Source organism: Protopterus annectens, chromosome 13.part0, assembly GCF_019279795.1.
Source record: "Protopterus annectens isolate FY-2018-M chromosome 13.part0, PAN1.0, whole genome shotgun sequence".
In the NCBI taxonomy this organism is placed as follows: domain Eukaryota; kingdom Metazoa; phylum Chordata; order Ceratodontiformes; family Protopteridae; genus Protopterus; species Protopterus annectens.
This window is the reverse complement of record NC_056747.1, coordinates 454,547,738-454,564,894: the sequence shown is the minus strand read 5'-3', so window position 1 is coordinate 454,564,894 and position 17,157 is coordinate 454,547,738.

The following is a 17,157-nucleotide window of genomic DNA, read 5'->3' as shown; positions in this document are numbered from 1 at the left end:
GAGACACTTCATCTATTAACCTGACAGGATGGGGGACTGAGTTAACATACATGTTCTGAATGATACCAGTTTATAGCTTTCAAATATAGAATGACATTCATCTTAAGCCACTACTATCATGACAAGTTAAGAGGCTCAACTAAAATCCAAAACAAAATCTGCGTTAGTTGAGAGGTATAGGTAGGAGCAGATCAACTGTTTCGAATGGACATCCACACAAGAGTTGAACCGCACAACTATAAAGTAATAAAATGCCAGAACAGCGACCAGCTACCCTATTTTTTGCACTCATGCACACCAATTTGAGCAGATATCTAGCTCTAAAGCTTCCATCTCCAAGACAAGGGACATTGGCTGTTTAAACGGAAGAAGCTCTAGGATTGAGTACCCCAAGAACCACTAGCAGCCTACCTGTAAGCACCACACACATCCACATTAACTCATAGCAAGCCACTACACAACACATAATGTATATCTGATATCCCACCACCGCAGGAGATCTGGGCAATCTAGACAAAACGGAGGGACACAGACCCCGAATTAGACATCCTCCCTGACTATTGTTCTCAAAAAATGAATAAAAGGGGTAATTTGCTAACCTACTCTCACTGCACGCTCCTCAACTGTCCACATTTCCACAGAAACCCGACAAACTCTGCAGCACGCCAATGTCTATCCCCCTCAAAACAACCGCCCCATGCAACCGCCATGCGATCACCACAAGCACTCGCTAGTGTATTGGATCCGTTGCCCAGCAATGGAAAAGCACCCAAAATAAGTGTCAACAATGTAATAGACCACATAACAACAGATCCACTACTACATCGAGAGTTCTCCCATGGCCCAACAAGGAACAAACCTGTTCACATATTTCACCATCCCAGGCAATCACGAAACACAACAATGCAGTAAACTAACCTGTCAAATCCCATAACGGGCACTGTTCACCACCAATCTTCAAGGAGCTTCAGCCCTCCCCACAGCATCGTTCACGCAGTTGACAGAAATAACTGTAAAAACATGCATCGCACAACATAGAGTCTATCCTCATCAGCAAATATACAGAACATTCATTATTGTGTCTCTAAGTTTACAAACTAGCCTGGCCAAACATACATCCTTAAACTAAGCCAGAGCCATGGCCTCAAGCTAAACGCCAAAAAGTGTATAGTCATCCCCTTTGGCAAAAACAAAGTGCCCACAAATTACCACATAGGTGGTAATCCATTAAGTACGGAAGAAGTAATTAGGGACCTGGGGACCCAAGTTGATAGCAATCTCTCATTTGACAACCACGTGGCCAAAGTGGTTAGAAAAACATTTTATATAGCCCACCTAATCATGAAGGGATTCACATCTGGATCAGGGGAGGTCATTGTGCCTCTTTACTCATCCCTCATCAGGCCCATAATTGAGTACAATGCCCCTTTTGGGATGTACCTTACCAGACACCTGCAGCAACTGAAAAGACCCCAAAAGTACCTCACCAAGCGGATCAAAGGGCTCAAACTTCAGCTCTACTCAGTGGCATACTGCCTGCTCAGAGGCGATCTGTGCCTGACGTGTAAAGCCATGTCCAACCCGGAATTAATGGACATGCTGCACCTCAGAAAATCCAAATCCCATCGAGCTACGTGCTCGAGAGACTTGAACCTCAGCACTGAAATAAATAGGACATACTGGAGGGCCAGATTCATAACCCAGAGGCTCCCTTCACTCTGGAATAAAATCCCATTCCAGGTTAGGCAGAGTCCCTCATTGACTCTCTTCAAGAGGAATCTTGATGAGTGGATGGGGGATCGTAGGTTTACCCCGGGTATCACTTCTGTGTCACTGTTAGACAGAGGCACAGTATACTAACCTCGAAAAAGGGCATAGCAAAATTAATTTTAAAATGGGTGGCGAAAGCCAAACACACTCTGGCTAGGCTTATAAATGCCTTAGGGCAGATAGCCTAGTATGAACCTATGAACCTAAACAGTGCACGACTCATCAGTAAAGCGACAGTGTAAATCCGTACAGTGCACTCACTGATGTATAACATGAACTGATCTAGACAGGCACCTTCCTAAAAACTGAAACATTTTCTAACCATAGAAGACATTAATATTTAGTAAATAAATAATATGAAAGAAAAAATATCTCAACTAATCAGACTATTTTATCAATCAGAATAGACAAGTGAAGTCAGAGAATGTGAAACGGAAGCTCTCATCAGTAACAACTATAAAGCTGTATATACTTATGCAGCATAAATGTGTGGGATAGATTTTACATGAGTTATTTTGATATTAGGTGAGGTTAATTTAGTTTAATCTACCTAGAACTGTGTGTAAAAACATTTAATTCTTCATATTCCTATATTTTAGGATGAGAGCTTCCATGTTAATTATGTAGATTCTATTTTAGGGGAGAGACAACATTTGTTAGCTCGAGGCTATTTTAAACAAGAGTGACAGTAAACAGTCATAATGGAATGTTAGAACGCTAAATTGAGTAGAGTAGTAACTAAAGTCTAAATTATAAAATATTGTAATAAATGTATTTAAAAATCAAAAAACATTTCAAATTAAGAATTGTATAAAATATAAATGCATCCAACATACATTTAATTGCTGCTAATGAAGCAAAAATCAAGGGTGTCACTTGAACAAGCTATTATTATTATATGAGTTCTTAGTAAGTAGCTATATTAAGGGCCATTAGAGAAGTCTAAACACATGAAATATAAGATGTAATCTTAGTAAGGTTCAATCAGAAAATGTAAGAAAACATTCTTATAGGTGTATGTTAGGTAAAAATACATACTTTTTTTTGAATGATTAGAAGTAAAATCAAGTCCTAGTTGATGCTTTGAGAGAAGTAGTGACTCCAGAGTTTCTAGGATCAGTTTTCAGTTTCTTCTTTCTCATATCAGTCCAGTTATTTTTCTCAGAGGTTCTTTTTAAAATGGTGGAATATGACCAATCCATGTCTTCTGGAATTGCAGTTATGTTGTTGTTTTTGATGAAAGTTATAGCTTCTTTGACATTGTTGAATGTTCTTATGTCATTTGAATAAAGGATTCTGATTCTTGCAGGGAAAGCAAGTTGTGCCTTTATTTTATTTTGTTTCAAAAATCTCACAAAAGGCCAGGTTTTTTCCTTAGTTCCAAGACTCTTGAAGAATAGTCATTGTCAAATCTAATTTGACTCATTATATGTCAATGGATGAACCCTCCAGGCAGATTTGAGAACAAATTCTTTGTCTAAATAAGACAAGAATTTCACAATAATAGATTTAGGAGGCATATTGGAAGAATAAGGAATAGGTTTCCCTGTAGCTCTGTGTGCTCTTTCTATACCATTTGATAGACCTTCCTTTAGGTCTAATATGTCTGGAAGTCAAAAGTTAAGAAATAATGTCCTCACCTTCTGTTTTTTCTGGAAGACTGTCAAAGGAAAAAACTTTAAAGACAAATACACGTAAGGTTCAGTTAAGGCACTTTAATTTACTTGCAGCAAGGAGACAAAAACATGCAAATACAAGGATTTGTCTAACTACTAACAGGAAGTATGTTTATTCTTATACTATTTTACAAGACATGGCCTTTTAAGCTGACGTAATCAAGCACAACTTTTAGCATTATTATACAGCAGATGTTACTTCAGATTTTTTGCTGACATGACTAGGTTTGTGAGAAACTTTTCAGAAAAACAACCTGGCCTTGGTGACCATTATAGCAATAACCCACGCCTGGGTGTGGGTAATGCGGGATTTACCCACGGTTGGCATGGTTTTGTCCCGAGGGCGAAGCCTGAGGGACCAAACAAAGACAACCGTGGGTAAATCCGCATTACCACACCCAGAAGTGGTTATTATACTATGACATTATTTAAGAAAATAAATAATTGCTTTTCTTAAATAATGTCATTGTATAATGCCTCTTTGCTGCCCTCCCGCAGCTGTCTGGTATCCGCGGCAGTTCTGATTTACTGCGCATGCCTACGCAGTACATCAGAGCTGTGGCCAAAAGCAACGTAGAAAGCAAGATCTCCGTTGCTTTTTACTGTTTCGCTAAGTTAAATGGGTTTAACATAGCGAGACAGCTTTAAAATAAGCAACGGACATCTCTGTTGCTTATTTTAAAGTCTCGCTATGTTAAACCCATTTAACATAGCGAACAGTAAAGTAACGGAGATCTTGCTTTCTCCATTGCTTTTTTTTTTTTTAAACCTGTCTCACTATGTTAAATGGGTTTAACATAGCGAGACAGCTTTAAAATAAGCAACGGAGATCTCCGTTGCCTATTTTAAAGCTGCCTCGCTATGTTAAACCCATTTAACATAGCGAGACAGGTTTAAAAAAAAAGCAACGGAGAAAGCAAGATCTCTGTTGCTTTTTAAACACTGTGTCGCTATGTTAAAGGAGTTTAACATAACGAGACAGCTTTAAAAAAAGCAATGGAGATCTCCATTGCTTTTTTTAAACATGTGTCGCTATGTTAAACTCTTTTAACATAGCGAGACAGTGTTTTAAAAGAGACTTATACTAATGAAAAAAGTCCGGGCGACCGGACCTTTTTCCATTAGTATAAGTCGATTTACAACGTGCACGCTGGCCAATCAGAGTGCATGTTTTGGAATATTAATGGGGGGTCATGGTATAATAATCCGTTTACAAGCATCTATTGTACAGTGTTACTGTTCAAGGTACTTTTCTAATACAGATACAAGCAAATGCTGATTGCAGTTCATATTTTCAAGCAGGCTTTGTACTAATTATCTGTAACTTCTACAGCTGTGTATTTTCTCATGGCATAGCGGAACTTCTTGTCTAAGTTTCATACAAGTAGTATTGTTCTATTAATTATTTTCCTAATGCAAGCAGAAATCACCTGCTTCTCAGTAAATTTTCAAGGCACAAGCAAGATTTTAGCTAACAGTACAAGGTCAGAAAGCAACTGCAGTTTGTACAGATTTATGCAGTATGAAATAGAATAAATGTGTTAACTCTTTTCAAGCTTCTAAATGCACTAAGCATATTGCTAATACACACATTAATACATATTTTCTAACAAAGACCAAAAATTCTAATGTTATTTCTCCTTTCTCTGTTCTCTAAATCATCTATTTTACTGATTAGCCAGGTATTCTGTTGTAAAAGAGATTCACAGTGAGTTTCATCTTTCTTAAGTCTCTCATCTATGTCACTTAGAGAAGTTTCCATATCCAATATTTTTGATTGTTGCTGCTGCAAGATTTCATTAAGGACATCAGTCTGTTTCTGACAGTTGACTTTTAGATTTTCAAGGTTGTCTGTAAATCTGTCCATTTTGACAGATATTTCAAGTAGTGTGGCTGACATCAGTTGAATTTCCTTTTTCAGTGAAGTTTCAGAGTGTGAAGACTTAGAGTTGCTCATTTCTGTATTGAAGAAGTTATCTCCAGTTTATTTGACAGGAAAATTTCGATAAAAATGCATAACATTTGGTATTCTTATAGAATTGAGGTTCCTTAATAAGAATTTACTACTTCTGAAAAATAAAAAAATTATTCTTTTCCTGAATTCTGGTACTAGATTGTGGAGCTCATAAAAGTTGCTGTTACCAGTTAGCCATCTAGGCTCAGCCCCTCGAAGAACAACTTTTTGATGTTTGAGGGTGAAATTTATCACCAGATATCAGTGTGGCTATGGGGGCCAAGTGTGCCCCCATATTTGCCAACCTTGTACTCCTAGAATGAGAGAGGAAATTTGTGTTTAGGTCACACTTTTATGACAGGATTTTGTTATACGATCATTTTTTGGATGATTTATTCATCCTATGGCAAGGGACTGAATATGAAGCTGATGAATTTGTAGAATATTTAAATTCTACAACTTAATTTTTTAGGTTTACTGGTACAGCCACGGTGGTGCAGCAGTTAGCGTTGTTGCCTCACAGCAAGAGGTTCTCCGATTCGATTCTCGGCTGGAGTGCCTTCTGTGTGGAGTCTGCATGTCCTTCCTGTGGTTGAGTGATGTTTAAAGACATGCAGGTAGGTGCGTGTGTGAATGGATGTGCCTTTGAAGGTTGGGCATTAGGCTGGCAACATGACACCATAAAAAAAATCCACTGACAATCATTAGTGGACCGGAGTTCCGCTGTGGCGACCCCTAACTGGGAAAAGGCAAAAGACATTACTAGTACATGAAAACCTGATGAGATTGATTACTTGGACATTAACATGTTCAAGAATGAAATAAATCAAGAATTATGCAGCACTATCTTCAGAAAAAAGACCTATTCTAATAGCTTGTTGCACTTTGAGTTGCCACCCACCACACCAGTTGAAAGACATAATAAAGGGCTAAATGGTGAGATTACCATGCTTAAAAAGCGATGATGTGAACTTTACCAATGAACTGTATGTTTTAATGGGGATGCTCATTGAGAGGGGATATCCATTGAGAATGTTAATTAAAATTAAGAAATAAATTTTGGTAAAAAGAAACCTTTTATCCCCATATTGAACACCACAGTTTCCCAGACACAAACCAGACCTAGAGATATTATTATAGATGTGATGGTTTTGCGTTACAACACAGATTCCCATAATATATGTTCGATTGTCAATATGTGTTGGGACACTTGTTTCTGTGAAGTAACCAAGGAACTTCTTGGCAATAAACCCCAAATAGTTTATAGTAGGGGCAGAAATATTAAGAACATTTTAGAGGGGAATTTATGATGAAATGTGGTGCCTGTAAATTTTGTAAGTTTATTAATGACGGGCCATATGTCATGATAGGGAATTGTGATTACTCTATTAGATGCCCAGGGAAATGTAACTGCAACACGACCGTGTTAGTCTATCTGGCTACCTGTGTGTCTTGTACATCTTTTTATGTTGGAAAAACTGTGTGCAGGTTAAGGGATAGAATTAGTGAACATTTAAGGGCAATAAAGAATAGGGATTCACATAATGCTCTTTTTGTTCACAGTAATAAGTGTGAACTTTAAAAAGTTCATCTTTTTTTATGATTGACAGGGTTCAACAAAATGAAAGAGGTGGTGACATTAAATTAGAAGTAGCAGCAAGAAAGATTAAATGGCAGATGAGGTTAAATGCCAATGTTTCACCAGGACTTAATGTCAGTATATCACTGCCCCATATTTTGAAACAAAGGGCATGTTTAATTTGAACTAGTATCAGTGTTTTTCTATGTTCCACTTTTGGAATTATAAATTTTGATAGGTAATTGTATTTATATTTGGGCTTAGGCGTTTGTTGTGTTAAAAATGTATTTTAAACTGTATTCACCATGTTTTTTAGTATTTCTATGACAGTTATTGTTTTAAAATCTTGACTTTTAGTGATATGTCTTTAACTAGTTAAACTAGTTAGTGTCTTGCATTAATTGTATGAAGAATGTGATTTGTTGTTTATTTCACCTATGAGGGTACTTAAGCTGTTATGCTCGGCTTTTTTACAACTCTGATGATGCCAGTGGAATCCAAGGCAAAAGCGCTTAGTTGTTGGTCGATTTGCTACTCTGTCATTAAAACAGTTTCAGTTTCCAGCGAAGTGTTGCGACTACTTTGCCCTAATCCTCATTCTGGGGGATGTCCCAAGGGCTGCACTTGTGCACAATTAGCCCCCGGGTCTCCTTTATACTTTTTCCCCCTTTTCCAGCAAAATCTTTGCATGAAGGCCAAGACTCTGGGAAGGATCATCATTCTAATAGCCCCTTATTGACCTCGTCAGATTTGGTTCCCCTTTCTTCAGCCTCATCTACTGGAAGAACCTTGGATTCTGGACCCAGTTCCAGATCTGATTCATTCATCAGGGGCTCTTCAAACTGCACTTCACACCATCAGATTGACAGCTTGCCTGTTTCAATTCCAAGAACAGCCAGGTTCCAAAATCTCTCCCCTGCAGCGCAGCACATTCTAACATCCTCTCATAAATCATCTACCAGGAAGTTGTACTTTAGTAAATGAAAAAGGTTTTCCATATGAGCATCTCAAAACAATATTGACCTGTATTTGGCTTCATTTGCATCCATTTTAGAGTTTTTGACCAAACATTTCAATGAAGGGCAGCTACAGCAACCATTAGGGTTCAATTAGCAGCAATTTCTAATTTTCATATTGGTGATCAGGGGGCTACTATCATGTTCCACAGACTCTCTAAAGCCTTTCTTAAAGGTACTATCCATTTGAGACCACCTATTAGATCCCCAGGCACACCATGGAATCTAAATTTTGTTCTTTCTCAAATCATGTTACCCTCCATTTGAACCAACCTCATCTTGTGACCTGAAATATCTATCATGGAAAACCATTTTTCTAGTAGCTATTACTTCTGCTCGAAGGGTTTCAGAGTTACATGCCTTGTCCATTAAACCCCCATATTTAATTTTTCACAATGGCAGAGTTTCAATGAGGACAAATCTGTCATTTTTACCTAAGGTTTGTTAAGAGTCAAACCTCAATCAGACTATAGAATTACCTGTTTTTTTCCCTAAATATACTTATAAGATGGAACATATGCTACACAAACGTGACTTCCACAGGCAACTTCGATTCTATTTAGGCAGGACCAAGGACTTTAGAAAATAAGAACAGCTCTGTTTCATTTTCAGATTCAAAGAAGGGTGCTCCAGTGGTAAAAAACACTTTGTCAAAATGCTTATCAGACTGCATCTCCTTTACATATTACTTTGTGCACATGCCTTTACATCATAAAGTAAAGGCCCACTCAACTAGGGCTGTTTCCACATCTTTAGCCTTTCTGGCTAAGCTACCAATAGATTCCATTTTTGCAGCAGCCACATGGTCTAGACCTCATACCTTCATCACTCATTACAAATTGGATATGGCCACCAGGGACAGGGCCTCCTTTGGTTCCACGGTTCTAAGGAATATACTTGGACCTTTCCTTTGTGCTGCAATGTCTTACACAGAGTCCCCTTGAGCCTGCCTCAACTTGTGATACAGAGTTTCTATCATGGAAGATCGCCTTTTTGGTGGGTATAATGTCGGCAAGATGAGAGAGAGAGATAGAGAGAGAGAGAGAGAGAGAGAGAGAGAGAGAGAGAGAGAGAGAATAGGCCTAGACTAATCCCCCCTTCATGCCCAAGGTAGCCACCGAGGCAAATCCGAATCAAGCCACACATGTGCAGCATGTCCTTAACGTACATAGACAACTGCAAGTCTATTTACACAGGAAAAAGGGCTTTCACATATCTGGCCAGCTGTTTGTGGCCTTTACTGTTAACATATAGGGTCAAGCAGTATCTAAGATTACAATATCTCATTGGAATTCCTACTGTATTTCCATGGTTTATACTTCTAAGGGTTTGTCCTTTCCAGGACCTGTCAGAGCTGACGGGTAGTGGCAGAGGGCCAGAAGTTGTTTTCTGGACTGTTGTGTTTTTTCCTCACATCTGGTGGTTTGGTTAGGCCACAAGTAACTAAAGGGCCCTCAACAGTAAAGTGAGAAGTGGATGGTGTGTCTATGGTTGCAACAGTATTTAGTAGCACAAGCAGTATCAACATTAGTAACACTGTTCTCAGGAGTTATGTTATAGATACTATGAAAGCTGAGGTTGATGCTGCTTTGTTTGTAGTTTTTTATATGGTCTGAAGAAGCACTAGTATTTGATGTGAAAGCACCTACCTCATTAAACTTTTAACATTTTATGCTTCCAGTCGTATTTCTGTGCCTTGTTTTCTTCAATTACATTCTTTAGCTGACAATTGTACAGCAGCCACCTAGTCTGCTCCTCACACTTTTGTTACCCATTACAAGCTCAGCAAAGTTTCCATGAATAGGACTTCCTTTGGCTTCACAGTTCTTCATCATGTCCTTCCATGAGACTGCCCAGGATTTTGTGGCAGCTGGGGACTCTGACCCAGAAGTGAGGAATAGTGAAATGGATAACGTCCGATAAAGAGTTATGTACTTACCATAACTTAGCATCTGTGTTATGTTATGTCACTATTCATCACTATCCCTCCCTTCTTTCCCCTTCCTGTAGGATCTGGAGGATGTGGAGATGTCCTGTCTGGTGGTTCAGGTCTACTCTGGCTGTTTTCTAGCTCTAGGGCAAACCCAATCTGAGGGCTTAGAGGGCAGCAAGGGAGTATGGGAGTAGGAGGAGCTCAAGCCAAGGATCTGTCTGATAAGTTGCTGGCTTGGATCCAATGTCAGAACCTATGACTCAGAAGTGATGAATGGCAACATAGAATAGCACAGATGCTAAGTTATGGTATGTACATAACTCTATTTATAAGCTGTGCAATATAGAAGGACTTTATTACAACAATAGACACATGCTGGACAAAAGTTAGGTCACTGCCGAAATACATTCCCAAGTCCTGTACAATTGGGTCATGATAAGTCTTTCCATGGTTTTGCATATGCGGCTGGTCAGATCTGTGGATCTGTAATTGCTTGGCTCTATGAAAGGTTCTACCTTATGCAGGGGAATGACTGTAGCTGTTCTCCATTCGCTTGGTAGAAAACCTGTATGGAGGCTGATTGAATAGTGTTAGAGGTGTGGCCAAATTGTGCTTCATGCTATTTAATATGCATCCAGAGATATTGTCAGGACCCATCAATGCAGTATTTTTAGCACTTTTAGGATGTGGTCTTGTGTGATAGCTGGAGGTGAGCTAGTTTCAGGTATATCTTGAGGGAAATATGGCGGGTAGAGGGGTAAAATCTATCCAACTGTTGACATGGAAACCTTCACCTCCACTATTTTCATCAAAATTTCCAGGAACATAGCAGAGCAGTATGGATTATAGCCTGCCATGATTATAACAGCCAGCCAGCTTCCATAAGCTTCAGGGTATGTTTTATACACCAAACTGTGAGGCACCTTAAACTGAACTGCCTAAAAGACATGTTTAGGTGCAAAGCCCTTCAAAGCTTTACTGCCGCTGAAAAGTACAGACCTCTGACGCTATAGAGGATCAACAGCTGGCTTGTACTTTTCTTTGCTGGGCAAATACATTCTCTTTAGGGGGTCAAACTTCCATTTTCTTCATTTTGGTGATGTTTTATTAGTTCCCTCTTCAGGAAAGCTATTTTAAATCAAGGAGTATTGTGTTTTAACAGACTGTCTTGAGATTATAAAATATTTTTAAATGGAGTACTCATTGTTTCAGTCAGTTCAAAAGTGATGTAAAGTAACTGAAAACATTTTTTCTGTCTAGAAGTTGTCTTTATTTTACTTTTGTGGTGCTGGCCTAGCATGTTAAAGTGCTTTTTACTGTGTTTTTCTGTCAAAAAAGAACTTTTGTGGACTGTTGGTGTTTACCAGCAGTTGTCGCTTGTGTTTACCTTGAAAGAGACACCATTTTTGGCTTCACCATGGAACAGGCTACCTGTGCCTCAGTTGGTCCTTCTTTCAGCTACAAAAAAAGAAGATTAAGCAAACAGCCTTTGCCACAACAGCAGGCTAGCAGTTGACTCTGCTGTGGCCATTTGTTGTACCTCAGACAACTCCTGTTTTGCCTCTGATCCCACTGGTGTAGCACCTACAGTCACTATGGTCTGGGGGTTAGCCACGTCCCCTGCAGCTGTTGGGGTCCCCTCAGTGAGAAAGGGAGAGCCACTCCTATTGGTCCTATGAGAGGGAACAGGGAAGATGTACTTCTATATCACTGCTGCAGTATTCTTTACACTGGGAATCTCCTGCCAAGGATAGCTCAGTGTGAGACCAGTATATCAAAACCTTTATATTTTATAGGTGTCATATTTCACACATATGCTCCCCACGTAAGGTGTAGGGTATAAAGGTGATGTACAAACATAAACACTCAGAACAACTTTGCTACTAGTTTGAATGTCATTTTTGAACATGTGTGTGAATGTCTTTCTGCTGTGCTGGTTCGCAAGCCATTTTCAGATAAGTGCTATATTGGGGTTTCTTCTGTACATTTTTTCTTTATTGTATTGTAGTTGTGTTCATGTCATCCAAGAAGGGAACATGTCAATGTGGGAATTAGCTTCTGTATAACCAAGTAGAAATTGAGACTTGTCAGACAAAAATAAAAACTGGAACCACTCCATACCATTGGAACCAATGTACAAAAAAAAATTTTTATTTACACAATGAGTTAAGACTGTCATGACTAGTGTCCTTTTGCTTAGACATTTCCAATGACCATAGTAAGGTTTTAAACAATGCCATTTCCCTTTTAAGAATTTATGGCGGGAAATTAGGTTATCAATTGAATGATTATTGAATAATCAACAATGTATAAAAGAGTGAGGTAGAATGATAGAATGTATTCTGAAGAAGTTCGTAAGGACGAAACCTAGGTCAACAATAAAGCAGTGTTCGTTACAAAGGTCGTTACAGAGTCTTTTTGTGGCTTTTTGGAGTTGGTTAGTGCTTGCAAGTTTTGTTTTGGAATCTGTTTCATCTCCTTATTGGCATCGGCCTCACCTTGCTTTATACAACAAGTTGCAGTTCAGTTTTGGTTCCTGGTTATGGCGAGCGAGAGTGGTTCGGTAGATGTCGGGGGTATGTTACAGCATATTCAAGATACATTGCAAGAACATTCGGTTCTTATACAACAATTGCTTACTAGAGATATGGTGAATTCCACGCAAACAGGGAACAGTTTGGGGCTCCCATTGACACAACCAACACAACCAACGGCACCCAATTCTAATACTCAAGGTAATATTGAATGTGGTGAAAAAGAACAAATGGTAAAAGATGTAAGCAGCTGGAAAAATAATAAGTACAATTTTTTAAATGGTTCTACTAAACAAACTACTACAGTGGAAACCATATATAACACAAAACCTATGCAAGATATGCTGAAAATATTTGAGAAAAAACTGTTCAAATTAAAACGTTTACAATTAGAAAACAGTTATCTATTGCGGAACATTGAATTGGGAATCATTCCCAAAGGTTTACGGCTCTGGAGGTATCCGAACGGCTGTGCAAATAACAAGAACATGCTTAATGATCTACATGCTTTATCTGACAATTGCGGTACCTGATTGATGGAAATTATAGTAAAATACAATGACATTCAAATCTCAGAATTATTTACTCAGTTAGAAGAACTTAATGGCAATATATCTAAAGATCTTTTATTTGAACATGTTTATGAACAGTATACATTTATCATAACAGACGTAACTACATGCTGTGATAATATTTTCCGGAAGAAAAGTAATAAAATCCAACGAGACCTTCAAAAATATGCAAAACACCAAGCATATCCTAAATCGGGGAATCCAGATAGTAGCAACCATAGCAACGGTCAAATACAACAACAGTCGGCCATTATGGATGACGTCAATCCGCCGCTTTAGGGTGATGACGATGACATCCGCACAGAAGGCGAGGAAAATACGGAAGAAGGCGGAAGATGGTCGGATCCTTTAAGGAATCATAGTGAAGCGAACAATCAGCGAGAATTTCAAAAGACAGGCGCTAGACCCAAACAGACTTTTTTGGGACTAACTGCGGGCAAAAAACGGAGAATGTAAACTGTATCACTGATGGAAAAGCGAGAGTACAGACAGCAAGGGGTGTTATCCAAACACCTTATGTACTTTCTCCAATGGTAGATTTAGAACAACAACACCATACCGTGAGTAAGTCCCGTAATAACTTCAAAGATAAATCTGCCTGTACACAGGACAACTGCATTAATTTAACGTCTTCTTCCGATGATTATGTACCTGATATGATTGTGATATGTGATGATAGTAATGTACAAGAGTATGACAATGGTTGTTGTTTCAATACTCAATTGCTTCAAGTACAAAATAATAATGAGCATGACAATATATTACTAGAATTAAGTACGTATCAATATAACGAAGACAACTTAAGCAATGATGGGTATAATGCAAGAGATAAAAATGGTGATGTGTATGCAACAGCAAGTTTAGATAATCAAAATCACTTAGTCAATTTTTATATAAATCAAAATCCAGATAATTATATTATTCAAAGTGACAATAGTATGCAACTACATGATGTAGATATATCAGTATGTTCGAATATGAATATAACAACAGAACATAATGAGTATTTTTTATGTAATCCAGGTGTTATAATGAATACAAAGAAAGATTACAAAATATATAATTATTCTTTCAAGGATATTACAGCAGCACATGCTGACTTATTTTCAAAAGGACTTAATTTTGTCCCATGTATTAAAGGCAATATGGTACAATCTATATTAGATTTAAAATTATTTTCCAGAAAATTAAATTTAAAGGTATACTTTAATAACAACATTGAATGTCAAGCTGGGGAAAATAAAATGTTCACGAAACCAAGTCTATTCAATCCACCCATGAATGATGAAATTATGTATTTTGAAAGGAGAAGTGAATATGATATAAGAAAATTTTATAAGAAATACAAATATAATAAACATGCTAACATTACAACAACTGAAAAACAGCTTCTAAAAGATATACAAAATGATCCAACATTAAGAGTCATGAGACCTGATAAAGGTAATGGTATAGTTATATTGGATTATAACGATTACAGCCTATACATGACTAACATGTTAATGAACAAAACATATGTAGAAATAAGTAGAAATCAAGTACATATAGCATATAAAAGAATTGAAACAATGTTAGAAGACATGTTATACCAAGGGGGTATCACTGAAAAAGAATATAACTTTTTGAGAAATGAACATCCAGTAATCAGTGGTATCTTCGGAATACCAAAAATACACAAAGGCCTTGACAATTTGGATTTTAGGCCTATAGTAGATGGAAATAGAAGTGTCACATGTAATATAAGCAAATATTTGGATCATTTCTTTAAGGAAAGCATGAAATCTTTCAGTTATATTACCAAAGATTCATGGGATTTCTTGAGTAGACTTAACCAAATAACTATGAAAAAAGAATATGTTTTCATCACAATAGATGTAGTAAATTTATTTACTACAATACCTCATGATGTAGGCCTATTATGGCTGGAAGAACAACTATTTTTGACAAAACTATACGAACAAGATCAAATTAATATATTAATAAATTTAATGGAAATAGTACTTAATAATAACTACATATTCTTCGAAGGTAGTTATTTTCAACAAATCAGTGGGGTAGCCATGGGGGCACCTTGCGCCCCCATGTATGCAAATTTAATAATGAGTTATTGGGAACAAAACTATTTATTTACAACAGAGTTTCGTGAACATCTTATCATGTATACCAGATATTTGGACGATATTTTTATCATATGGAATCCAAATAACAATATAAATACATTGGAAACATTCTTAAAGTATATCAACAATACAGTAGAATTTCTGAAATTTACTTATAATGTCCAAGAAAATAATATCAACAATCTGGATGTAGATATAACACATGACAAACAATATTTGTTCACTGTAGCTGGAATTTATTTTGCGACTGAGCTAGGTACCCCATACATCAATAGATAGTTTTGTTTTATCATTAGGTACAGGCTTAGTATTGTTGCGGATTGTTTATCTCTTCACATTTTTCATTTGACCTTTTTAACTTAGAATGTTGTTATATTTAGCATCAACTATGTACATGGAAGTAGTTGCTTTTTTACTAGTTAGGGACCCTATCATCTATGGAGCTTTATACTTAGGTATTATTATATGTGTGCTTTGTGCTAATTTCAAGCTTTATTGTGTCAATTTTTATGTGTTACGCCTAGCATTCCACTATTTATCTGTTTTTATCTTTTATTTTGTATTAGTTAATGCCATCTCTGCCATGTTCAGCTTAACACTTTAATAAGTGTACTCATTAATATGTACACGTTTCATTGTTTTAAATAGTGACACTTTGTGATCAATATATGCTTCTAGGGCATAATCGTGCATACAAATACTGTCTATTTTAGGCACAGGATAGCACCTAATATAGGCTCACCTTTTTTCTTAGAAATTTAAACATTGTTTCTGTTGTTCAGTACTTAGATGCTTAGAACGTGCTCACCGCACGTTGAGTTACCATAGCGCATGAAGTTAGGTTGTACTCAATTGCATTCAGAGTTCCTACAGCACACGGCACTTTACAACTTGTAAACAGTTTGTTTTACGTGGAATCTAAGAGGTTCCTATTTGTGGAATTTTTAATCTTGGACAACAGCCTTTCACCGATATGATGAGGTCTGACTCCTTGATGAGGCACATGGCGAAATACATTATATTCGCTATGTTGTTTTGTGGTAAAGGTACGCTTACATTTTTAGTACAGAGTTCTCGCTATATTAGTTTTTAACCTGATATATGCAAAGTTGCATTCGACACACCACTATCTTAGTAGAGATGCTAGATATTGAAACGCGATAAAACTTGCTGTTTATCTAAGGATTTTAATGTTTTTAACACCATGAGGAGAGAGAATGTTCAGGGTTTTTAATGAATGTAGCAACAGTTTTTTAATGATTGTAGAATGATATAGGACCAAGCACAATGCTCCTTTTATTTTTTAGAATGTATCAGGGTATATGCATATTTTTTACTTATTTGCATGGACATTCTGATCATTAATTGTATATTTGGATGGAAGTATTCCTTCTAAATATTATTGCATTTAACTATGTTAACTTTTTTGTGTATCTGTTCCTTTAAGACAAGATAACATGTGCATGGACATTCTGATCATTAATTGTATATTTGGATGGAAGTATTCCTTCTAAATATTGTTGCATTTAACTATGTTAACTTTTTTGAGTATCTGTTCCTTTAAGACAAGATAACATGTGACATATCAATTTGTAATGTCCAATAGGAAGCTTAAGGATGGTTTAAAATGATTCAAACAGTTTTATTCATTGTTTTAAGAGTCTGAAGAAGCCTTTGGCGAAAGCGCTCACTCATTGGAATAAACTTTATTATTTTTTATGAATGCATCTTATTTGAAGTACCTTTGAAACTCTGCTTTTCGCTTTCATTGCCACTGGAGGGTCACACACTTGGATTTGGATTGCTCTCTTTATGTTTACGTGAGTCTCCTGCCTCAACTGATAGCAGCACTGCATTTGGCTTTTGAGTTGTATTATTTATTTGGTCAGTGCTGCAGGAAGTAAGGATGGCGAACGAAAGCAGCATAAACATTGAACTACCATATGTACCACGCGTTCTGGAACATACTTCTAATGTCCTTGACAGATTTAAGACTTGTGTAT